The sequence below is a fragment of the Pongo abelii genome, chromosome 19 (genome assembly GCF_028885655.2).
Source record: "Pongo abelii isolate AG06213 chromosome 19, NHGRI_mPonAbe1-v2.0_pri, whole genome shotgun sequence".
NCBI classification, from domain to species: Eukaryota; Metazoa; Chordata; class Mammalia; order Primates; family Hominidae; genus Pongo; species Pongo abelii.
In genome coordinates this window covers 73,596,823-73,620,536 of record NC_072004.2, presented here as the reverse complement: position 1 = coordinate 73,620,536, position 23,714 = coordinate 73,596,823, and the positions used below count along the sequence as shown (strand labels likewise).

At 56.3% G+C, this 23,714-nt stretch overlaps 4 non-coding genes across 4 annotated transcripts; all 4 read right to left on the bottom strand.

Annotated features, from left to right (window-relative positions):
- Positions 1 to 3,952: 3,952 nt before the first annotated feature.
- Positions 3,953 to 4,143, bottom strand: LOC129055001 (U2 spliceosomal RNA). Its single transcript, XR_008519679.2, has one exon. It is a non-coding gene; the product is annotated as a U2 spliceosomal RNA (small nuclear RNA).
- A 5,922-nt stretch (positions 4,144 to 10,065) lies between these two features.
- LOC129054998 (U2 spliceosomal RNA) lies at positions 10,066 to 10,256 on the bottom strand. The gene has a single exon (XR_008519676.1). It is a non-coding gene; the product is annotated as a U2 spliceosomal RNA (small nuclear RNA).
- Positions 10,257 to 16,215: 5,959 nt separating this feature from the next.
- Positions 16,216 to 16,406, bottom strand: LOC129054983 (U2 spliceosomal RNA). The gene has a single exon (XR_008519661.1). It is a non-coding gene; the product is annotated as a U2 spliceosomal RNA (small nuclear RNA).
- Positions 16,407 to 22,364: 5,958 nt separating this feature from the next.
- On the bottom strand, positions 22,365 to 22,555 carry LOC129054996 (U2 spliceosomal RNA). The gene has a single exon (XR_008519674.1). It is a non-coding gene; the product is annotated as a U2 spliceosomal RNA (small nuclear RNA).
- Between the last annotated feature and the right edge of the window lie 1,159 nt (positions 22,556 to 23,714).

Below are 23,714 nucleotides of genomic sequence, written 5' to 3'. Positions count from 1 at the left end.
TCTCCAGGGGAGATAGAGAACACTCTGCTCCACCAGCTCTTGTGGGAGGCCTGACGTTAGCCAGGCCTGCCCGCCGTCAGCCGGAGGCTTCAACGTCTCCCTGCGATGCTGTGCTTCAGTGGTCACCCTCCTGGTTCACTTTCATGTTCCGCCTGTACACCTGGCTCCTCCTTTTCAGTTCTGAGAAGATAGCAGTGGCAGAATTAGTAAAAGCGCCAAAGTCTTTGGTCTTTCTGATAAGTGCATAGAAGAAACGCTGACGTTTGCTGTCCTCCCTCTCCACCTCGGCTACCACAAAGGGAAACGCCCCCTGTCCAGTGGACACGTGACTCGCGTGACCTATCCATCATTTGAGATGACTGGCACTCCTTACCCTGCCCCCTTGCCTTGAATACAATAAATAGCAGCGCCTCCAGGCGTTCGGGGCCACTACCTGTCTCCCCGCTTTGGTGGCAGTGGTTCCCCCGGGCCCAGCTGTCTTTCTTCCTATCTCTTTGTCTTCTGGCTTTAGCTCTACCGTCTCTCGCCTCCGCACGCACACGAAGAGAAAACCCACGGACCCCGTAGAGCTGGACCCTACATTATCTCAGCTACGAGATAATCAAGATATTCATGTGGACTACTGAGTCTTTCGGTGCCCCCTGGCTATTTAATTTTTTTCCTGCGGGCGAGTGTTTCCCTCATTTCACGCCATCCCAATCTCCGCCGCCCTGTCTTGTCATCCCCATTCTACAGCCCAGCACGGGGTAGTATGGCAGCCGCTAGCCACAGGTATCTAGGGAGCCCTGGAAATGCGGTCAGTTCTAACGGCGCTGTGCTCTAAGTGTGAAATACACATGAGATTTTGACGGCGGTGTGAGTACAATTCTCACAATTTTTTTTTTTTTTTTTTTTCCCAGACAGAGGTTCCCCTCTTGTTACCCAGCCTGGAGTCCAATGGCGCGATCTAGGCTCTCTGCAACCTCCGCCTCCCGGGTTCAGGCGATTCTCCTGCCTCAGCCTCCCGAGCAGCTGGGACTACAGGCATGTGCCACCACGCCCGGCTAAGTTTGTATTTTTAGTACAGACGGGGTTTCTCCATGTTGGTCAGGCTGGTCTCCAGCTCCCGACCTCTGGTGATCTGCCCAGCTGCCGCCTCCGAAAGTGTTGCGATTACAGGCTTGAGCCACCGCTCACCACCCAGGCTTTTTTCTTTTCTTTCTTTTTTTTTTTTTTTTCTTAGAGACAAACTCTTGCTCTGTCACCCCAGGCTGGAGTGCAGCGGCGCGATCTCGGCTCACTGCAGCCTCTACCTCCCGGGTTCCAGCGATTCTCCTGCCTCAGCCTCCTGGGTAGCTGGGATGACAGGCGTAGGCCACCACGCCCAGCTAATTTTTGTATTTTTAGGGGGGTTTCCCCATGTCGGCCAGGCTGGTCTCGAGCTCCTGACCTCAGGCGATCCGCCGGCCTCGGCCTCCCAAAGCGCTGGGATTCCAGGCGTAAGCCACCGCGCCGGGCTCTTTCATTCTGTCTTTAGTTTCTGAGATAGAGTCTCGCTCGGACGCTCAGGTTGGACTGCAATGGCGTGATCTCGGCTCGCTGAGACTTCCGCCTCCCGGGTTCAAGGGATTCTCCTGTCTCAGCCTCCCGAGTAGCTGGGATTATTGACGCGCAGCACCACGCCCGGCTAATTTTTGTGGTTTTTGTATCTTCTGTCTTCTGCTCTTTAGTACCGCATAGAGCCGCAGAAGACTAGTGAGTCGAACAAACAGCCCCTCTTGCAGCAGTTGTGGATCACGGGGCTGCCCCCGGTACTCGTCCTGTGTCTCTCCTCCAAATCCCCGCTCCTCCTCAGCTATCACCTCTGCCGATGCTGGTGGTTTCCCTGGGTACCGGGAACCAAACTCTCATTCCTGAGGGGCCTGAGCCCCCCGTGGCCAGGCCCTTCTCAAGTCAGGGTTCCTGCGCATTCACAGTTACAGGTGGCCCTGGGAGTAACACCTGGCACCCAAACAGATCACCAGAGTCCACACATAGTCCACCTGCCCTCCCTGCGTAAGATCAGCTCTTCCTCCTCCCGACGACAGATCAGGGTCAATGATCCCTGCCAGGATGGCGACTGCCCCAGCCTGCTGGTCCGACCTGTCCAGCCACAGCTGTTGCTTGAAGGCTTGAAGTTCACTGGGACCCTCTCCCGCTTTCTACAAACTGGTTCCTTTATTTTTATGTTTATTTATTTGGGACGGGGTCTGGCTCTGTCACCCAGGCTGGAGTGCAGTGGTGCAATCACTGCTCACTGCAGCATCCACCTCCCAACCTCCACCCATCCTCCTGCCTCAGCCTCTGGAATAGCTGGGGTACACATACGCCCCAGCCCGAACAGGTTTTCACTAGGTTGCCTGGGCTCTTTCTTTCTTTGTCTTTGTTTGTATGTTTGTTTGTTTGTTTCGAGACGGGGCTCCGGCTCTGCCGCCGGGGCTGCAGTGCAATGGCGTGATCTCACCTCACTGCGGCCATCTGGGCTCAAGCGAACCTCCCACTGTGCCCGGCCTGAAGACAGCCTTTAGAGAAAGAAGCAGGGGGAGTTCTTCGGAGGACAGACAAGATTTCTGGAGTTTGGAGAGGGTGAGAGACTGGGTCAGCGAAAGGAACATTCCGATCTTTATGCTGGGATGCAACGTATACATACAGGGATGAGACCCAAAAGAGCCGGCAGAGATTTGTCATCGTGGTTGCAAGGCAACTGCCGGTGGCTGATCCCGTAAAGGATACACACACCTAGAACGGAGCCTAACGGTGCATCAGGCATGAAGGGTGGAGCCACGATGCTTGGACTTCTTGGAGTTCTGCTCCTGTGCGTTCCGTGATAAATGGCTTATACTACCTGCACCTCAGTTTTTCCTGGGCAAAAAAGGAAGCCTGTTGCCGGTGCGTTGGCACCTGCCTTAAAGCGCCGGCTACTCAGCGGGCTGAAGAGGAAGAAGTTCCTGCTAGGAAGACCCATGGACACGTATGATTACTGCAGCACTATTTACAATAGCAAAGACTTGGAACCAACTCGAATGCCCATCAGTGACAGGCTGGATAAAGAAAATGTGGCACGTATACACCATGGAATTACTACGCAGCCATAAAAAAGGATGAGTTCATGTCCTCTGCAGGAAGGTGGATGAAGCTGGAAGGCCTCAATCTCAGCAAACTGACACAGGAAGCGAAAACCAAACACCGCATGTTCTCACTCCTAAGTGGGAGCTGAACAGTGAGAACACATGGACACAGGGAGGGGAACATCACACGCCGGGCCCTGACGGGGCGTGGGGGGCAAGGGGAGAGAGAGCATTAGGACAATTAGCCAACGCATGCGGGGCTTCCAACCTAGATGACTGGTTGATAGGTGCAGCAAAGCACCGTGGCACACGTGTACCTATGTTCCAAACCTGCACGTCCTGCACATGTACCCCAGAACTTGGGAGGGGGTGGGGGAAACCAAAAGAGAGAGCGGGGGAGAGGCGGGGGGGGAGAGAGAGAGAGACAGAGAGAGAGAGAGAGAGAGAGAGACAGAGAGAGAGAGAGACAGAGAGAGAGGGGAGAGAGAGAGGGGAGAGAGACAGAGGAGAGAGAGAGAGAGGGGAGAGAGAGAGAGACAGAGAGAGAGAGAGAGGAGAAAGAAGTTCAATTCCGGGTGGATCCCATTCCTTTAAAAGGTCGCCACCCACTCGACTGCCAAGCTGAGATCTAAGGACCTCCAAAGGAGTAGGTCGTGGCCTTCCCAAAGCGCAGTAGTCACAGTGGAAACGGAAGTATGCCGCAAAGCCTACCGTCTACCGCCCGCAGGTCAGAAACCTCATGGTACTTCAAGAGGAGCAGCTAAGTCAAGCCGGCGTGTCACGGGTACTGGGCGTGCAAGCCGCCCCGCAGGTACTCTGTCTCTTTCTTCCTCTACTTTTAGGAAACACACGTATGTATCCCCGGAGGGAAGTGCACCGTTCCTGGAGGTACTGCAATACCAGGTCGATGCGTGGAGTGGACGGAGCAAGCTCCTATTCCATCTCCCTGCTCCAAAAATCCATTTAATATATTGTCCTCGGATAGAGGACGTATCAGATATTAAACTGATAAGAACAGATACTACACTTGATCTTAGCCAAAAGGCCGAGAAGCGATGCGGTCGCCCTCGCGCCCGCCGTCACCGTCCCACTCTCATCCACATTCAAGTCGCGGTGAGAGCCCCAGCCTCGCTCCTTGCCCCATTCCCTCTGTCTCGTCCACAGCGCTATTGACGCCCTTACACACTCGGGCTGATTTCTTATTCTCCGCCTTTGAAAAGGGAAATCTTACACCCGTGCTTGTTCCGGCGTTCCCGGGCTTTCATTTCGAATTTGCATGCCCCGCCCTTCCAGAGAGGGCGTGGCCTCCGCGGTTGACTCCGCCCCCCGGGGCCGCCTCTGCGTGGGGGAGCCGGGGCTCCGCTGGGGGCGACTTCCTTGTTTGTATCCAGCCAGCGAAAAGACAGAACCGGAAGAGACTGGGGGGCGAGGGCGAGAGGGGTCTGTGGAAGAGACCTGTCGGCGGAGAGCGGTCCACGCTTTCCTGGAGAAAGACGAGGCCCCAGGGCAGGAGCGCGGGCTGCGCTGGGCCTTTACTTCGTCGCCCGCGGGCGGGGAGACCGGCCCCGTACCCGAGGGGACGAGGGGCCCATGCCGAGTCAGGGAAGCCGAAGGCCTGGAGGGGCTTCCGGGAGCAGGGGCTGGAGTTCCTCCGCCAGGCAGGAGGCTGGCACCAGACACCCGGCAGAGGGAGGCGGCGAGGGCCCGGCAAGGATTCTCCCCAGCCCCTGTGCCTGCGTCTCCTGTGGCTTCTGTGCACGGACCGTGTCCTGTGCCGTGTAGGGACAGCTGCCTCTCTGCTCGGGACGTGGATTCCTTTCTCCTTTCACCTCCTCCTCGCCTGGCTACTTCTGACGCAGGTCGTCAGGACTCCGCTTGGGTGTCACCCGTCCAGGAAGCCTCCCTTACTCAAGGGCCCTCGGCACCCGCCCCATATGTAAGACTAGCAGCCCTCCTGTGTATTTCATCGCACCCCACCCCACCCCGCCGTTGTTTATATCAGCTATTCCACTCACCACCCTTCTGGGCAACCCTTTATCTCCCGCTCTGAAATCCCATCACGGAGGGCTGGGACCCCCTCCTCAGTGCTTATCCCTGTTTCCCCGCGCGAGTCTGGCGCCTGGCGTGTGGAAGGCGCTCAGTAAACGTTTGTGGAGCGAAGAAACGACGCAAACGTGATGAGCACGACAGACCGCAACAGAGAAGACGCAGTTAGGAGGCTACTGGCCCGGCGCGGCGCGGGGGAAAAGGGGGAAGGTCGGGCTCGGGGTGGCAGGACCCCAGAGGGCAGGGGTGACTGCCGGGGTGCTCTTGGGGCAAGATGGGCGTCAAGGCCCCCAGCAAGGTTGGGATAAAGTTTCTCTCCGAGGCACAGACTGCCGCCTGCGGGCTCAGCATTTACCTCTCCCTTCCTCCTTCCTTAACGCAACTTCAGCGGAGGGCTGAGGGCTTTACGCGCATTACCTCCGAAACTTATTTCACTCCACGGCCCTAAGAGGTGGGCCTTATTATTAGCCACGGCCAGGGTTAGGGTGAGGCCACCCCTCCAGGGCAGAATATCAGGCGGCCCCCCCTCCCCCCGCCCTAAACCATTCAGCAATCAACATAAATTATAGTTCAACGCAATATATCTTATCTTGTGGGCGGCAAGCCACCCAGGTGCCGAGGCAAGAGCCTGAAGGCACAAGCTGTTCCACTATAATAAAGAAAATAATTAGAATAAGAAAAGTTTTACGAGAGATGGGATACAGATATGATTATATCTGACTACTATTAATCATTAGTTTGTAGCGTTACTCTTTGTTCTATTACCAGAGTAATCTCTGTTCTATTATGATTACCTAGGGAAAACCAGGCCACACAGAGTTAGGAGCTGAAGGGCCACAGTGAGAGGTGACCAGAAGACAAGAGTGTGAGCCCTCATTCACGCCGGGAGAAGGGCCGCTTGAGGGCTCCTTGGCCTAGCGGTAATGCCAGTGCCCGGGAAGGCCCTGGTTACTTAGCAGACCTTGGTCTAGCGGTGGCGCCAGTGCCTGGGAAGGCACCCGGGTTACTTAGCGGACCGGGAAAGGGAATGTCCCTCTCTCCAGGAGAGATAGAGAACACTCTGCTCCACCAGCTCTTGTGGGAGGCCTGACGTTAGCCAGGCCTGCCCGCCGTCAGCCGGAGGCTTCAACGTCTCCCTGCGATGCTGTGCTTCAGTGGTCACCCTCCTGGTTCACTTTCATGTTCCGCCTGTACACCTGGCTCCTCCTTTTCAGTTCTGAGAAGATAGCAGTGGCAGAATTAGTAAAAGCGCCAAAGTCTTTGGTCTTTCTGATAAGTGCATAGAAGAAACGCTGACGTTTGCTGTCCTCCCTCTCCACCTCGGCTACCACAAAGGGAAACGCCCCCTGTCCAGTGGACACGTGACTCGCGTGACCTATCCATCATTTGAGATGACTGGCACTCCTTACCCTGCCCCCTTGCCTTGAATACAATAAATAGCAGCGCCTCCAGGCGTTCGGGGCCACTACCTGTCTCCCCGCTTTGGTGGCAGTGGTTCCCCCGGGCCCAGCTGTCTTTCTTCCTATCTCTTTGTCTTCTGGCTTTAGCTCTACCGTCTCTCGCCTCCGCACGCACACGAAGAGAAAACCCACGGACCCCGTAGAGCTGGACCCTACATTATCTCAGCTACGAGATAATCAAGATATTCATGTGGACTACTGAGTCTTTCGGTGCCCCCTGGCTATTTAATTTTTTTCCTGCGGGCGAGTGTTTCCCTCATTTCACGCCATCCCAATCTCCGCCGCCCTGTCTTGTCATCCCCATTCTACAGCCCAGCACGGGGTAGTATGGCAGCCGCTAGCCACAGGTATCTAGGGAGCCCTGGAAATGCGGTCAGTTCTAACGGCGCTGTGCTCTAAGTGTGAAATACACATGAGATTTTGACGGCGGTGTGAGTACAATTCTCACAATTTTTTTTTTTTTTTTTTTCCCAGACAGAGGTTCCCCTCTTGTTACCCAGCCTGGAGTCCAATGGCGCGATCTAGGCTCTCTGCAACCTCCGCCTCCCGGGTTCAGGCGATTCTCCTGCCTCAGCCTCCCGAGCAGCTGGGACTACAGGCATGTGCCACCACGCCCGGCTAAGTTTGTATTTTTAGTACAGACGGGGTTTCTCCATGTTGGTCAGGCTGGTCTCCAGCTCCCGACCTCTGGTGATCTGCCCAGCTGCCGCCTCCGAAAGTGTTGCGATTACAGGCTTGAGCCACCGCTCACCACCCAGGCTTTTTTCTTTTCTTTCTTTTTTTTTTTTTTTCTTAGAGACAAACTCTTGCTCTGTCACCCCAGGCTGGAGTGCAGCGGCGCGATCTCGGCTCACTGCAGCCTCTACCTCCCGGGTTCCAGCGATTCTCCTGCCTCAGCCTCCTGGGTAGCTGGGATGACAGGCGTAGGCCACCACGCCCAGCTAATTTTTGTATTTTTAGGGGGGTTTCCCCATGTCGGCCAGGCTGGTCTCGAGCTCCTGACCTCAGGCGATCCGCCGGCCTCGGCCTCCCAAAGCGCTGGGATTCCAGGCGTAAGCCACCGCGCCGGGCTCTTTCATTCTGTCTTTAGTTTCTGAGATAGAGTCTCGCTCGGACGCTCAGGTTGGACTGCAATGGCGTGATCTCGGCTCGCTGAGACTTCCGCCTCCCGGGTTCAAGGGATTCTCCTGTCTCAGCCTCCCGAGTAGCTGGGATTATTGACGCGCAGCACCACGCCCGGCTAATTTTTGTGGTTTTTGTATCTTCTGTCTTCTGCTCTTTAGTACCGCATAGAGCCGCAGAAGACTAGTGAGTCGAACAAACAGCCCCTCTTGCAGCAGTTGTGGATCACGGGGCTGCCCCCGGTACTCGTCCTGTGTCTCTCCTCCAAATCCCCGCTCCTCCTCAGCTATCACCTCTGCCGATGCTGGTGGTTTCCCTGGGTACCGGGAACCAAACTCTCATTCCTGAGGGGCCTGAGCCCCCCGTGGCCAGGCCCTTCTCAAGTCAGGGTTCCTGCGCATTCACAGTTACAGGTGGCCCTGGGAGTAACACCTGGCACCCAAACAGATCACCAGAGTCCACACATAGTCCACCTGCCCTCCCTGCGTAAGATCAGCTCTTCCTCCTCCCGACGACAGATCAGGGTCAATGATCCCTGCCAGGATGGCGACTGCCCCAGCCTGCTGGTCCGACCTGTCCAGCCACAGCTGTTGCTTGAAGGCTTGAAGTTCACTGGGACCCTCTCCCGCTTTCTACAAACTGGTTCCTTTATTTTTATGTTTATTTATTTGGGACGGGGTCTGGCTCTGTCACCCAGGCTGGAGTGCAGTGGTGCAATCACTGCTCACTGCAGCATCCACCTCCCAACCTCCACCCATCCTCCTGCCTCAGCCTCTGGAATAGCTGGGGTACACATACGCCCCAGCCCGAACAGGTTTTCACTAGGTTGCCTGGGCTCTTTCTTTCTTTGTCTTTGTTTGTATGTTTGTTTGTTTGTTTCGAGACGGGGCTCCGGCTCTGCCGCCGGGGCTGCAGTGCAATGGCGTGATCTCACCTCACTGCGGCCTTCTGGGCTCAAGCGAACCTCCCACTGTGCCCGGCCTGAAGACAGCCTTTAGAGAAAGAAGCAGGGGGAGTTCTTCGGAGGACAGACAAGATTTCTGGAGTTTGGAGAGGGTGAGAGACTGGGTCAGCGAAAGGAACATTCCGATCTTTATGCTGGGATGCAACGTATACATACAGGGATGAGACCCAAAAGAGCCGGCAGAGATTTGTCATCGTGGTTGCAAGGCAACTGCCGGTGGCTGATCCCGTAAAGGATACACACACCTAGAACGGAGCCTAACGGTGCATCAGGCATGAAGGGTGGAGCCACGATGCTTGGACTTCTTGGAGTTCTGCTCCTGTGCGTTCCGTGATAAATGGCTTATACTACCTGCACCTCAGTTTTTCCTGGGCAAAAAAGGAAGCCTGTTGCCGGTGCGTTGGCACCTGCCTTAAAGCGCCGGCTACTCAGCGGGCTGAAGAGGAAGAAGTTCCTGCTAGGAAGACCCATGGACACGTATGATTACTGCAGCACTATTTACAATAGCAAAGACTTGGAACCAACTCGAATGCCCATCAGTGACAGGCTGGATAAAGAAAATGTGGCACGTATACACCATGGAATTACTACGCAGCCATAAAAAAGGATGAGTTCATGTCCTCTGCAGGAAGGTGGATGAAGCTGGAAGGCCTCAATCTCAGCAAACTGACACAGGAAGCGAAAACCAAACACCGCATGTTCTCACTCCTAAGTGGGAGCTGAACAGTGAGAATACATGGACACAGGGAGGGGAACATCACACGCCGGGCCCTGACGGGGCGTGGGGGGCAAGGGGAGAGAGAGCATTAGGACAATTAGCCAACGCATGCGGGGCTTCCAACCTAGATGACTGGTTGATAGGTGCAGCAAAGCACCGTGGCACACGTGTACCTATGTTCCAAACCTGCACGTCCTGCACATGTACCCCAGAACTTGGGAGGGGGTGGGGGAAACCAAAAGAGAGAGCGGGGGAGAGGCGGGGGGGGGAGAGAGAGAGAGAGACAGAGAGAGAGGGGAGAGAGAGAGGGGAGAGAGACGGAGGAGAGAGAGAGAGAGGGGAGAGAGAGAGAGAGAGGAGAAAGAAGTTCAATTCCGGGTGGATCCCATTCCTTTAAAAGGTCGCCACCCACTCGACTGCCAAGCTGAGATCTAAGGACCTCCAAAGGAGTAGGTCGTGGCCTTCCCAAAGCGCAGTAGTCACAGTGGAAACGGAAGTATGCCGCAAAGCCTACCGTCTACCGCCCGCAGGTCAGAAACCTCATGGTACTTCAAGAGGAGCAGCTAAGTCAAGCCGGCGTGTCACGGGTACTGGGCGTGCAAGCCGCCCCGCAGGTACTCTGTCTCTTTCTTCCTCTACTTTTAGGAAACACACGTATGTATCCCCGGAGGGAAGTGCACCGTTCCTGGAGGTACTGCAATACCAGGTCGATGCGTGGAGTGGACGGAGCAAGCTCCTATTCCATCTCCCTGCTCCAAAAATCCATTTAATATATTGTCCTCGGATAGAGGACGTATCAGATATTAAACTGATAAGAACAGATACTACACTTGATCTTAGCCAAAAGGCCGAGAAGCGATGCGGTCGCCCTCGCGCCCGCCGTCACCGTCCCACTCTCATCCACATTCAAGTCGCGGTGAGAGCCCCAGCCTCGCTCCTTGCCCCATTCCCTCTGTCTCGTCCACAGCGCTATTGACGCCCTTACACACTCGGGCTGATTTCTTATTCTCCGCCTTTGAAAAGGGAAATCTTACACCCGTGCTTGTTCCGGCGTTCCCGGGCTTTCATTTCGAATTTGCATGCCCCGCCCTTCCAGAGAGGGCGTGGCCTCCGCGGTTGACTCCGCCCCCCGGGGCCGCCTCTGCGTGGGGGAGCCGGGGCTCCGCTGGGGGCGACTTCCTTGTTTGTATCCAGCCAGCGAAAAGACAGAACCGGAAGAGACTGGGGGGCGAGGGCGAGAGGGGTCTGTGGAAGAGACCTGTCGGCGGAGAGCGGTCCACGCTTTCCTGGAGAAAGACGAGGCCCCAGGGCAGGAGCGCGGGCTGCGCTGGGCCTTTACTTCGTCGCCCGCGGGCGGGGAGACCGGCCCCGTACCCGAGGGGACGAGGGGCCCATGCCGAGTCAGGGAAGCCGAAGGCCTGGAGGGGCTTCCGGGAGCAGGGGCTGGAGTTCCTCCGCCAGGCAGGAGGCTGGCACCAGACACCCGGCAGAGGGAGGCGGCGAGGGCCCGGCAAGGATTCTCCCCAGCCCCTGTGCCTGCGTCTCCTGTGGCTTCTGTGCACGGACCGTGTCCTGTGCCGTGTAGGGACAGCTGCCTCTCTGCTCGGGACGTGGATTCCTTTCTCCTTTCACCTCCTCCTCGCCTGGCTACTTCTGACGCAGGTCGTCAGGACTCCGCTTGGGTGTCACCCGTCCAGGAAGCCTCCCTTACTCAAGGGCCCTCGGCACCCGCCCCATATGTAAGACTAGCAGCCCTCCTGTGTATTTCATCGCACCCCACCCCACCCCGCCGTTGTTTATATCAGCTATTCCACTCACCACCCTTCTGGGCAACCCTTTATCTCCCGCTCTGAAATCCCATCACGGAGGGCTGGGACCCCCTCCTCAGTGCTTATCCCTGTTTCCCCGCGCGAGTCTGGCGCCTGGCGTGTGGAAGGCGCTCAGTAAACGTTTGTGGAGCGAAGAAACGACGCAAACGTGATGAGCACGACAGACCGCAACAGAGAAGACGCAGTTAGGAGGCTACTGGCCCGGCGCGGCGCGGGGGAAAAGGGGGAAGGTCGGGCTCGGGGTGGCAGGACCCCAGAGGGCAGGGGTGACTGCCGGGGTGCTCTTGGGGCAAGATGGGCGTCAAGGCCCCCAGCAAGGTTGGGATAAAGTTTCTCTCCGAGGCACAGACTGCCGCCTGCGGGCTCAGCATTTACCTCTCCCTTCCTCCTTCCTTAACGCAACTTCAGCGGAGGGCTGAGGGCTTTACGCGCGTTACCTCCGAAACTTATTTCACTCCACGGCCCTAAGAGGTGGGCCTTATTATTAGCCACGGCCAGGGTTAGGGTGAGGCCACCCCTCCAGGGCAGAATATCAGGCGGCCCCCCCTCCCCCCGCCCTAAACCATTCAGCAATCAACATAAATTATAGTTCAACGCAATATATCTTATCTTGTGGGCGGCAAGCCACCCAGGTGCCGAGGCAAGAGCCTGAAGGCACAAGCTGTTCCACTATAATAAAGAAAATAATTAGAATAAGAAAAGTTTTACGAGAGATGGGATACAGATATGATTATATCTGACTACTATTAATCATTAGTTTGTAGCGTTACTCTTTGTTCTATTACCAGAGTAATCTCTGTTCTATTATGATTACCTAGGGAAAACCAGGCCACACAGAGTTAGGAGCTGAAGGGCCACAGTGAGAGGTGACCAGAAGACAAGAGTGTGAGCCCTCATTCACGCCGGGAGAAGGGCCGCTTGAGGGCTCCTTGGCCTAGCGGTAATGCCAGTGCCCGGGAAGGCCCTGGTTACTTAGCAGACCTTGGTCTAGCGGTGGCGCCAGTGCCTGGGAAGGCACCCGGGTTACTTAGCGGACCGGGAAAGGGAATGTCCCTCTCTCCAGGGGAGATAGAGAACACTCTGCTCCACCAGCTCTTGTGGGAGGCCTGACGTTAGCCAGGCCTGCCCGCCGTCAGCCGGAGGCTTCAACGTCTCCCTGCGATGCTGTGCTTCAGTGGTCACCCTCCTGGTTCACTTTCATGTTCCGCCTGTACACCTGGCTCCTCCTTTTCAGTTCTGAGAAGATAGCAGTGGCAGAATTAGTAAAAGCGCCAAAGTCTTTGGTCTTTCTGATAAGTGCATAGAAGAAACGCTGACGTTTGCTGTCCTCCCTCTCCACCTCGGCTACCACAAAGGGAAACGCCCCCTGTCCAGTGGACACGTGACTCGCGTGACCTATCCATCATTTGAGATGACTGGCACTCCTTACCCTGCCCCCTTGCCTTGAATACAATAAATAGCAGCGCCTCCAGGCGTTCGGGGCCACTACCTGTCTCCCCGCTTTGGTGGCAGTGGTTCCCCCGGGCCCAGCTGTCTTTCTTCCTATCTCTTTGTCTTCTGGCTTTAGCTCTACCGTCTCTCGCCTCCGCACGCACACGAAGAGAAAACCCACGGACCCCGTAGAGCTGGACCCTACATTATCTCAGCTACGAGATAATCAAGATATTCATGTGGACTACTGAGTCTTTCGGTGCCCCCTGGCTATTTAATTTTTTTCCTGCGGGCGAGTGTTTCCCTCATTTCACGCCATCCCAATCTCCGCCGCCCTGTCTTGTCATCCCCATTCTACAGCCCAGCACGGGGTAGTATGGCAGCCGCTAGCCACAGGTATCTAGGGAGCCCTGGAAATGCGGTCAGTTCTAACGGCGCTGTGCTCTAAGTGTGAAATACACATGAGATTTTGACGGCGGTGTGAGTACAATTCTCACAATTTTTTTTTTTTTTTTTTTCCCAGACAGAGGTTCCCCTCTTGTTACCCAGCCTGGAGTCCAATGGCGCGATCTAGGCTCTCTGCAACCTCCGCCTCCCGGGTTCAGGCGATTCTCCTGCCTCAGCCTCCCGAGCAGCTGGGACTACAGGCATGTGCCACCACGCCCGGCTAAGTTTGTATTTTTAGTACAGACGGGGTTTCTCCATGTTGGTCAGGCTGGTCTCCAGCTCCCGACCTCTGGTGATCTGCCCAGCTGCCGCCTCCGAAAGTGTTGCGATTACAGGCTTGAGCCACCGCTCACCACCCAGGCTTTTTTCTTTTCTTTCTTTTTTTTTTTTTTTTCTTAGAGACAAACTCTTGCTCTGTCACCCCAGGCTGGAGTGCAGCGGCGCGATCTCGGCTCACTGCAGCCTCTACCTCCCGGGTTCCAGCGATTCTCCTGCCTCAGCCTCCTGGGTAGCTGGGATGACAGGCGTAGGCCACCACGCCCAGCTAATTTTTGTATTTTTAGGGGGGTTTCCCCATGTCGGCCAGGCTGGTCTCGAGCTCCTGACCTCAGGCGATCCGCCGGCCTCGGCCTCCCAAAGCGCTGGGATTCCAGGCGTAAGCCACCGCGCCGGGCTCTTTCATTCTGTCTTTAGTTTCTGAGATAGAGTCTCGCTCGGACGCTCAGGTTGGACTGCAATGGCGTGATCTCGGCTCGCTGAGACTTCCGCCTCCCGGGTTCAAGGGATTCTCCTGTCTCAGCCTCCCGAGTAGCTGGGATTATTGACGCGCAGCACCACGCCCGGCTAATTTTTGTGGTTTTTGTATCTTCTGTCTTCTGCTCTTTAGTACCGCATAGAGCCGCAGAAGACTAGTGAGTCGAACAAACAGCCCCTCTTGCAGCAGTTGTGGATCACGGGGCTGCCCCCGGTACTCGTCCTGTGTCTCTCCTCCAAATCCCCGCTCCTCCTCAGCTATCACCTCTGCCGATGCTGGTGGTTTCCCTGGGTACCGGGAACCAAACTCTCATTCCTGAGGGGCCTGAGCCCCCCGTGGCCAGGCCCTTCTCAAGTCAGGGTTCCTGCGCATTCACAGTTACAGGTGGCCCTGGGAGTAACACCTGGCACCCAAACAGATCACCAGAGTCCACACATAGTCCACCTGCCCTCCCTGCGTAAGATCAGCTCTTCCTCCTCCCGACGACAGATCAGGGTCAATGATCCCTGCCAGGATGGCGACTGCCCCAGCCTGCTGGTCCGACCTGTCCAGCCACAGCTGTTGCTTGAAGGCTTGAAGTTCACTGGGACCCTCTCCCGCTTTCTACAAACTGGTTCCTTTATTTTTATGTTTATTTATTTGGGACGGGGTCTGGCTCTGTCACCCAGGCTGGAGTGCAGTGGTGCAATCACTGCTCACTGCAGCATCCACCTCCCAACCTCCACCCATCCTCCTGCCTCAGCCTCTGGAATAGCTGGGGTACACATACGCCCCAGCCCGAACAGGTTTTCACTAGGTTGCCTGGGCTCTTTCTTTCTTTGTCTTTGTTTGTATGTTTGTTTGTTTGTTTCGAGACGGGGCTCCGGCTCTGCCGCCGGGGCTGCAGTGCAATGGCGTGATCTCACCTCACTGCGGCCTTCTGGGCTCAAGCGAACCTCCCACTGTGCCCGGCCTGAAGACAGCCTTTAGAGAAAGAAGCAGGGGGAGTTCTTCGGAGGACAGACAAGATTTCTGGAGTTTGGAGAGGGTGAGAGACTGGGTCAGCGAAAGGAACATTCCGATCTTTATGCTGGGATGCAACGTATACATACAGGGATGAGACCCAAAAGAGCCGGCAGAGATTTGTCATCGTGGTTGCAAGGCAACTGCCGGTGGCTGATCCCGTAAAGGATACACACACCTAGAACGGAGCCTAACGGTGCATCAGGCATGAAGGGTGGAGCCACGATGCTTGGACTTCTTGGAGTTCTGCTCCTGTGCGTTCCGTGATAAATGGCTTATACTACCTGCACCTCAGTTTTTCCTGGGCAAAAAAGGAAGCCTGTTGCCGGTGCGTTGGCACCTGCCTTAAAGCGCCGGCTACTCAGCGGGCTGAAGAGGAAGAAGTTCCTGCTAGGAAGACCCATGGACACGTATGATTACTGCAGCACTATTTACAATAGCAAAGACTTGGAACCAACTCGAATGCCCATCAGTGACAGGCTGGATAAAGAAAATGTGGCACGTATACACCATGGAATTACTACGCAGCCATAAAAAAGGATGAGTTCATGTCCTCTGCAGGAAGGTGGATGAAGCTGGAAGGCCTCAATCTCAGCAAACTGACACAGGAAGCGAAAACCAAACACCGCATGTTCTCACTCCTAAGTGGGAGCTGAACAGTGAGAACACATGGACACAGGGAGGGGAACATCACACGCCGGGCCCTGACGGGGCGTGGGGGGCAAGGGGAGAGAGAGCATTAGGACAATTAGCCAACGCATGCGGGGCTTCCAACCTAGGTGCAGCAAAGCACCGTGGCACACGTGTACCTATGTTCCAAACCTGCACGTCCTGCACATGTACCCCAGAACTTGGGAGGGGGTGGGGGAAACCAAAAGAGAGAGCGGGGGAGAGGCGGGGGGGGAGAGAGAGAGAGACAGAGAGAGAGAGAGAGAGAGAGAGAGAGAGAGAGAGAGAGAGACAGAGAGAGAGGGGAGAGAGGGGAGAGAGACAGAGGAGAGAGAGAGAGAGGGGAGAGAGAGAGAGACAGAGAGAGAGAGAGAGGAGAAAGAAGTTCAATTCCGGGTGGATCCCATTCCTTTAAAAGGTCGCCACCCACTCGACTGCCAAGCTGAGATCTAAGGACCTCCAAAGGAGTAGGTCGTGGCCTTCCCAAAGCGCAGTAGTCACAGTGGAAACGGAAGTATGCCGCAAAGCCTACCGTCTACCGCCCGCAGGTCAGAAACCTCATGGTACTTCAAGAGGAGCAGCTAAGTCAAGCCGGCGTGTCACGGGTACTGGGCGTGCAAGCCGCCCCGCAGGTACTCTGTCTCTTTCTTCCTCTACTTTTAGGAAACACACGTATGTATCCCCGGAGGGAAGTGCACCGTTCCTGGAGGTACTGCAATACCAGGTCGATGCGTGGAGTGGACGGAGCAAGCTCCTATTCCATCTCCCTGCTCCAAAAATCCATTTAATATATTGTCCTCGGATAGAGGACGTATCAGATATTAAACTGATAAGAACAGATACTACACTTGATCTTAGCCAAAAGGCCGAGAAGCGATGCGGTCGCCCTCGCGCCCGCCGTCACCGTCCCACTCTCATCCACATTCAAGTCGCGGTGAGAGCCCCAGCCTCGCTCCTTGCCCCATTCCCTCTGTCTCGTCCACAGCGCTATTGACGCCCTTACACACTCGGGCTGATTTCTTATTCTCCGCCTTTGAAAAGGGAAATCTTACACCCGTGCTTGTTCCGGCGTTCCCGGGCTTTCATTTCGAATTTGCATGCCCCGCCCTTCCAGAGAGGGCGTGGCCTCCGCGGTTGACTCCGCCCCCCGGGGCCGCCTCTGCGTGGGGGAGCCGGGGCTCCGCTGGGGGCGACTTCCTTGTTTGTATCCAGCCAGCGAAAAGACAGAACCGGAAGAGACTGGGGGGCGAGGGCGAGAGGGGTCTGTGGAAGAGACCTGTCGGCGGAGAGCGGTCCACGCTTTCCTGGAGAAAGACGAGGCCCCAGGGCAGGAGCGCGGGCTGCGCTGGGCCTTTACTTCGTCGCCCGCGGGCGGGGAGACCGGCCCCGTACCCGAGGGGACGAGGGGCCCATGCCGAGTCAGGGAAGCCGAAGGCCTGGAGGGGCTTCCGGGAGCAGGGGCTGGAGTTCCTCCGCCAGGCAGGAGGCTGGCACCAGACACCCGGCAGAGGGAGGCGGCGAGGGCCCGGCAAGGATTCTCCCCAGCCCCTGTGCCTGCGTCTCCTGTGGCTTCTGTGCACGGACCGTGTCCTGTGCCGTGTAGGGACAGCTGCCTCTCTGCTCGGGACGTGGATTCCTTTCTCCTTTCACCTCCTCCTCGCCTGGCTACTTCTGACGCAGGTCGTCAGGACTCCGCTTGGGTGTCACCCGTCCAGGAAGCCTCCCTTACTCAAGGGCCCTCGGCACCCGCCCCATATGTAAGACTAGCAGCCCTCCTGTGTATTTCATCGCACCCCACCCCACCCCGCCGTTGTTTATATCAGCTATTCCACTCACCACCCTTCTGGGCAACCCTTTATCTCCCGCTCTGAAATCCCATCACGGAGGGCTGGGACCCCCTCCTCAGTGCTTATCCCTGTTTCCCCGCGCGAGTCTGGCGCCTGGCGTGTGGAAGGCGCTCAGTAAACGTTTGTGGAGCGAAGAAACGACGCAAACGTGATGAGCACGACAGACCGCAACAGAGAAGACGCAGTTAGGAGGCTACTGGCCCGGCGCGGCGCGGGGGAAAAGGGGGAAGGTCGGGCTCGGGGTGGCAGGACCCCAGAGGGCAGGGGTGACTGCCGGGGTGCTCTTGGGGCAAGATGGGCGTCAAGGCCCCCAGCAAGGTTGGGATAAAGTTTCTCTCCGAGGCACAGACTGCCGCCTGCGGGCTCAGCATTTACCTCTCCCTTCCTCCTTCCTTAACGCAACTTCAGCGGAGGGCTGAGGGCTTTACGCGCGTTACCTCCGAAACTTATTTCACTCCACGGCCCTAAGAGGTGGGCCTTATTATTAGCCACGGCCAGGGTTAGGGTGAGGCCACCCCTCCAGGGCAGAATATCAGGCGGCCCCCCCTCCCCCCGCCCTAAACCATTCAGCAATCAACATAAATTATAGTTCAACGCAATATATCTTATCTTGTGGGCGGCAAGCCACCCAGGTGCCGAGGCAAGAGCCTGAAGGCACAAGCTGTTCCACTATAATAAAGAAAATAATTAGAATAAGAAAAGTTTTACGAGAGATGGGATACAGATATGATTATATCTGACTACTATTAATCATTAGTTTGTAGCGTTACTCTTTGTTCTATTACCAGAGTAATCTCTGTTCTATTATGATTACCTAGGGAAAACCAGGCCACACAGAGTTAGGAGCTGAAGGGCCACAGTGAGAGGTGACCAGAAGACAAGAGTGTGAGCCCTCATTCACGCCGGGAGAAGGGCCGCTTGAGGGCTCCTTGGCCTAGCGGTAATGCCAGTGCCCGGGAAGGCCCTGGTTACTTAGCAGACCTTGGTCTAGCGGTGGCGCCAGTGCCTGGGAAGGCACCCGGGTTACTTAGCGGACCGGGAAAGGGAATGTCCCTCTCTCCAGGGGAGATAGAGAACACTCTGCTCCACCAGCTCTTGTGGGAGGCCTGACGTTAGCCAGGCCTGCCCGCCGTCAGCCGGAGGCTTCAACGTCTCCCTGCGATGCTGTGCTTCAGTGGTCACCCTCCTGGTTCACTTTCATGTTCCGCCTGTACACCTGGCTCCTCCTTTTCAGTTCTGAGAAGATAGCAGTGGCAGAATTAGTAAAAGCGCCAAAGTCTTTGGTCTTTCTGATAAGTGCATAGAAGAAACGCTGACGTTTGCTGTCCTCCCTCTCCACCTCGGCTACCACAAAGGGAAACGCCCCCTGTCCAGTGGACACGTGACTCGCGTGACCTATCCATCATTTGAGATGACTGGCACTCCTTACCCTGCCCCCTTGCCTTGAATACAATAAATAGCAGCGCCTCCAGGCGTTCGGGGCCACTACCTGTCTCCCCGCTTTGGTGGCAGTGGTTCCCCCGGGCCCAGCTGTCTTTCTTCCTATCTCTTTGTCTTCTGGCTTTAGCTCTACCGTCTCTCGCCTCCGCACGCACACGAAGAGAAAACCCACGGACCCCGTAGAGCTGGACCCTACATTATCTCAGCTACGAGATAATCAAGATATTCATGTGGACTACTGAGTCTTTCGGTGCCCCCTGGCTATTTAATTTTTTTCCTGCGGGCGAGTGTTTCCCTCATTTCACGCCATCCCAATCTCCGCCGCCCTGTCTTGTCATCCCCATTCTACAGCCCAGCACGGGGTAGTATGGCAGCCGCTAGCCACAGGTATCTAGGGAGCCCTGGAAATGCGGTCAGTTCTAACGGCGCTGTGCTCTAAGTGTGAAATACACATGAGATTTTGACGGCGGTGTGAGTACAATTCTCACAATTTTTTTTTTTTTTTTTTTTCCCAGACAGAGGTTCCCCTCTTGTTACCCAGCCTGGAGTCCAATGGCGCGATCTAGGCTCTCTGCAACCTCCGCCTCCCGGGTTCAGGCGATTCTCCTGCCTCAGCCTCCCGAGCAGCTGGGACTACAGGCATGTGCCACCACGCCCGGCTAAGTTTGTATTTTTAGTACAGACGGGGTTTCTCCATGTTGGTCAGGCTGGTCTCCAGCTCCCGACCTCTGGTGATCTGCCCAGCTGCCGCCTCCGAAAGTGTTGCGATTACAGGCTTGAGCCACCGCTCACCACCCAGGCTTTTTTCTTTTCTTTCTTTTTTTTTTTTTTTTCTTAGAGACAAACTCTTGCTCTGTCACCCCAGGCTGGAGTGCAGCGGCGCGATCTCGGCTCACTGCAGCCTCTACCTCCCGGGTTCCAGCGATTCTCCTGCCTCAGCCTCCTGGGTAGCTGGGATGACAGGCGTAGGCCACCACGCCCAGCTAATTTTTGTATTTTTAGGGGGGTTTCCCCATGTCGGCCAGGCTGGTCTCGAGCTCCTGACCTCAGGCGATCCGCCGGCCTCGGCCTCCCAAAGCGCTGGGATTCCAGGCGTAAGCCACCGCGCCGGGCTCTTTCATTCTGTCTTTAGTTTCTGAGATAGAGTCTCGCTCGGACGCTCAGGTTGGACTGCAATGGCGTGATCTCGGCTCGCTGAGACTTCCGCCTCCCGGGTTCAAGGGATTCTCCTGTCTCAGCCTCCCGAGTAGCTGGGATTATTGACGCGCAGCACCACGCCCGGCTAATTTTTGTGGTTTTTGTATCTTCTGTCTTCTGCTCTTTAGTACCGCATAGAGCCGCAGAAGACTAGTGAGTCGAACAAACAGCCCCTCTTGCAGCAGTTGTGGATCACGGGGCTGCCCCCGGTACTCGTCCTGTGTCTCTCCTCCAAATCCCCGCTCCTCCTCAGCTATCACCTCTGCCGATGCTGGTGGTTTCCCTGGGTACCGGGAACCAAACTCTCATTCCTGAGGGGCCTGAGCCCCCCGTGGCCAGGCCCTTCTCAAGTCAGGGTTCCTGCGCATTCACAGTTACAGGTGGCCCTGGGAGTAACACCTGGCACCCAAACAGATCACCAGAGTCCACACATAGTCCACCTGCCCTCCCTGCGTAAGATCAGCTCTTCCTCCTCCCGACGACAGATCAGGGTCAATGATCCCTGCCAGGATGGCGACTGCCCCAGCCTGCTGGTCCGACCTGTCCAGCCACAGCTGTTGCTTGAAGGCTTGAAGTTCACTGGGACCCTCTCCCGCTTTCTACAAACTGGTTCCTTTATTTTTATGTTTATTTATTTGGGACGGGGTCTGGCTCTGTCACCCAGGCTGGAGTGCAGTGGTGCAATCACTGCTCACTGCAGCATCCACCTCCCAACCTCCACCCATCCTCCTGCCTCAGCCTCTGGAATAGCTGGGGTACACATACGCCCCAGCCCGAACAGGTTTTCACTAGGTTGCCTGGGCTCTTTCTTTCTTTGTCTTTGTTTGTATGTTTGTTTGTTTGTTTCGAGACGGGGCTCCGGCTCTGCCGCCGGGGCTGCAGTGCAATGGCGTGATCTCACCTCACTGCGGCCTTCTGGGCTCAAGCGAACCTCCCACTGTGCCCGGCCTGAAGACAGCCTTTAGAGAAAGAAGCAGGGGGAGTTCTTCGGAGGACAGACAAGATTTCTGGAGTTTGGAGAGGGTGAGAGACTGGGTCAGCGAAAGGAACATTCCGATCTTTATGCTGGGATGCAACGTATACATACAGGGATGAGACCCAAAAGAGCCGGCAGAGATTTGTCATCGTGGTTGCAAGGCAACTGCCGGTGGCTGATCCCGTAAAGGATACACACACCTAGAACGGAGCCTAACGGTGCATCAGGCATGAAGGGTGGAGCCACGATGCTTGGACTTCTTGGAGTTCTGCTCCTGTGCGTTCCGTGATAAATGGCTTATACTACCTGCACCTCAGTTTTTCCTGGGCAAAAAAGGAAGCCTGTTGCCGGTGCGTTGGCACCTGCCTTAAAGCGCCGGCTACTCAGCGGGCTGAAGAGGAAGAAGTTCCTGCTAGGAAGACCCATGGACACGTATGATTACTGCAGCACTATTTACAATAGCAAAGACTTGGAACCAACTCGAATGCCCATCAGTGACAGGCTGGATAAAGAAAATGTGGCACGTATACACCATGGAATTACTACGCAGCCATAAAAAAGGATGAGTTCATGTCCTCTGCAGGAAGGTGGATGAAGCTGGAAGGCCTCAATCTCAGCAAACTGACACAGGAAGCGAAAACCAAACACCGCATGTTCTCACTCCTAAGTGGGAGCTGAACAGTGAGAACACATGGACACAGGGAGGGGAACATCACACGCCGGGCCCTGACGGGGCGTGGGGGGCAAGGGGAGAGAGAGCATTAGGACAATTAGCCAACGCATGCGGGGCTTCCAACCTAGGTGCAGCAAAGCACCGTGGCACACGTGTACCTATGTTCCAAACCTGCACGTCCTGCACATGTACCCCAGAACTTGGGAGGGGGTGGGGGAAACCAAAAGAGAGAGCGGGGGAGAGGCGGGGGGGGAGAGAGAGAGAGACAGAGAGAGAGAGAGAGAGAGAGAGAGAGAGAGAGAGAGAGAGACAGAGAGAGGGGAGAGAGGGGAGAGAGACAGAGGAGAGAGAGAGAGAGGGGAGAGAGAGAGAGACAGAGAGAGAGAGAGAGGAGAAAGAAGTTCAATTCCGGGTGGATCCCATTCCTTTAAAAGGTCGCCACCCACTCGACTGCCAAGCTGAGATCTAAGGACCTCCAAAGGAGTAGGTCGTGGCCTTCCCAAAGCGCAGTAGTCACAGTGGAAACGGAAGTATGCCGCAAAGCCTACCGTCTACCGCCCGCAGGTCAGAAACCTCATGGTACTTCAAGAGGAGCAGCTAAGTCAAGCCGGCGTGTCACGGGTACTGGGCGTGCAAGCCGCCCCGCAGGTACTCTGTCTCTTTCTTCCTCTACTTTTAGGAAACACACGTATGTATCCCCGGAGGGAAGTGCACCGTTCCTGGAGGTACTGCAATACCAGGTCGATGCGTGGAGTGGACGGAGCAAGCTCCTATTCCATCTCCCTGCTCCAAAAATCCATTTAATATATTGTCCTCGGATAGAGGACGTATCAGATATTAAACTGATAAGAACAGATACTACACTTGATCTTAGCCAAAAGGCCGAGAAGCGATGCGGTCGCCCTCGCGCCCGCCGTCACCGTCCCACTCTCATCCACATTCAAGTCGCGGTGAGAGCCCCAGCCTCGCTCCTTGCCCCATTCCCTCTGTCTCGTCCACAGCGCTATTGACGCCCTTACACACTCGGGCTGATTTCTTATTCTCCGCCTTTGAAAAGGGAAATCTTACACCCGTGCTTGTTCCGGCGTTCCCGGGCTTTCATTTCGAATTTGCATGCCCCGCCCTTCCAGAGAGGGCGTGGCCTCCGCGGTTGACTCCGCCCCCCGGGGCCGCCTCTGCGTGGGGGAGCCGGGGCTCCGCTGGGGGCGACTTCCTTGTTTGTATCCAGCCAGCGAAAAGACAGAACCGGAAGAGACTGGGGGGCGAGGGCGAGAGGGGTCTGTGGAAGAGACCTGTCGGCGGAGAGCGGTCCACGCTTTCCTGGAGAAAGACGAGGCCCCAGGGCAGGAGCGCGGGCTGCGCTGGGCCTTTACTTCGTCGCCCGCGGGCGGGGAGACCGGCCCCGTACCCGAGGGGACGAGGGGCCCATGCCGAGTCAGGGAAGCCGAAGGCCTGGAGGGGCTTCCGGGAGCAGGGGCTGGAGTTCCTCCGCCAGGCAGGAGGCTGGCACCAGACACCCGGCAGAGGGAGGCGGCGAGGGCCCGGCAAGGATTCTCCCCAGCCCCTGTGCCTGCGTCTCCTGTGGCTTCTGTGCACGGACCGTGTCCTGTGCCGTGTAGGGACAGCTGCCTCTCTGCTCGGGACGTGGATTCCTTTCTCCTTTCACCTCCTCCTCGCCTGGCTACTTCTGACGCAGGTCGTCAGGACTCCGCTTGGGTGTCACCCGTCCAGGAAGCCTCCCTTACTCAAGGGCCCTCGGCACCCGCCCCATATGTAAGACTAGCAGCCCTCCTGTGTATTTCATCGCACCCCACCCCACCCCGCCGTTGTTTATATCAGCTATTCCACTCACCACCCTTCTGGGCAACCCTTTATCTCCCGCTCTGAAATCCCATCACGGAGGGCTGGGACCCCCTCCTCAGTGCTTATCCCTGTTTCCCCGCGCGAGTCTGGCGCCTGGCGTGTGGAAGGCGCTCAGTAAACGTTTGTGGAGCGAAGAAACGACGCAAACGTGATGAGCACGACAGACCGCAACAGAGAAGACGCAGTTAGG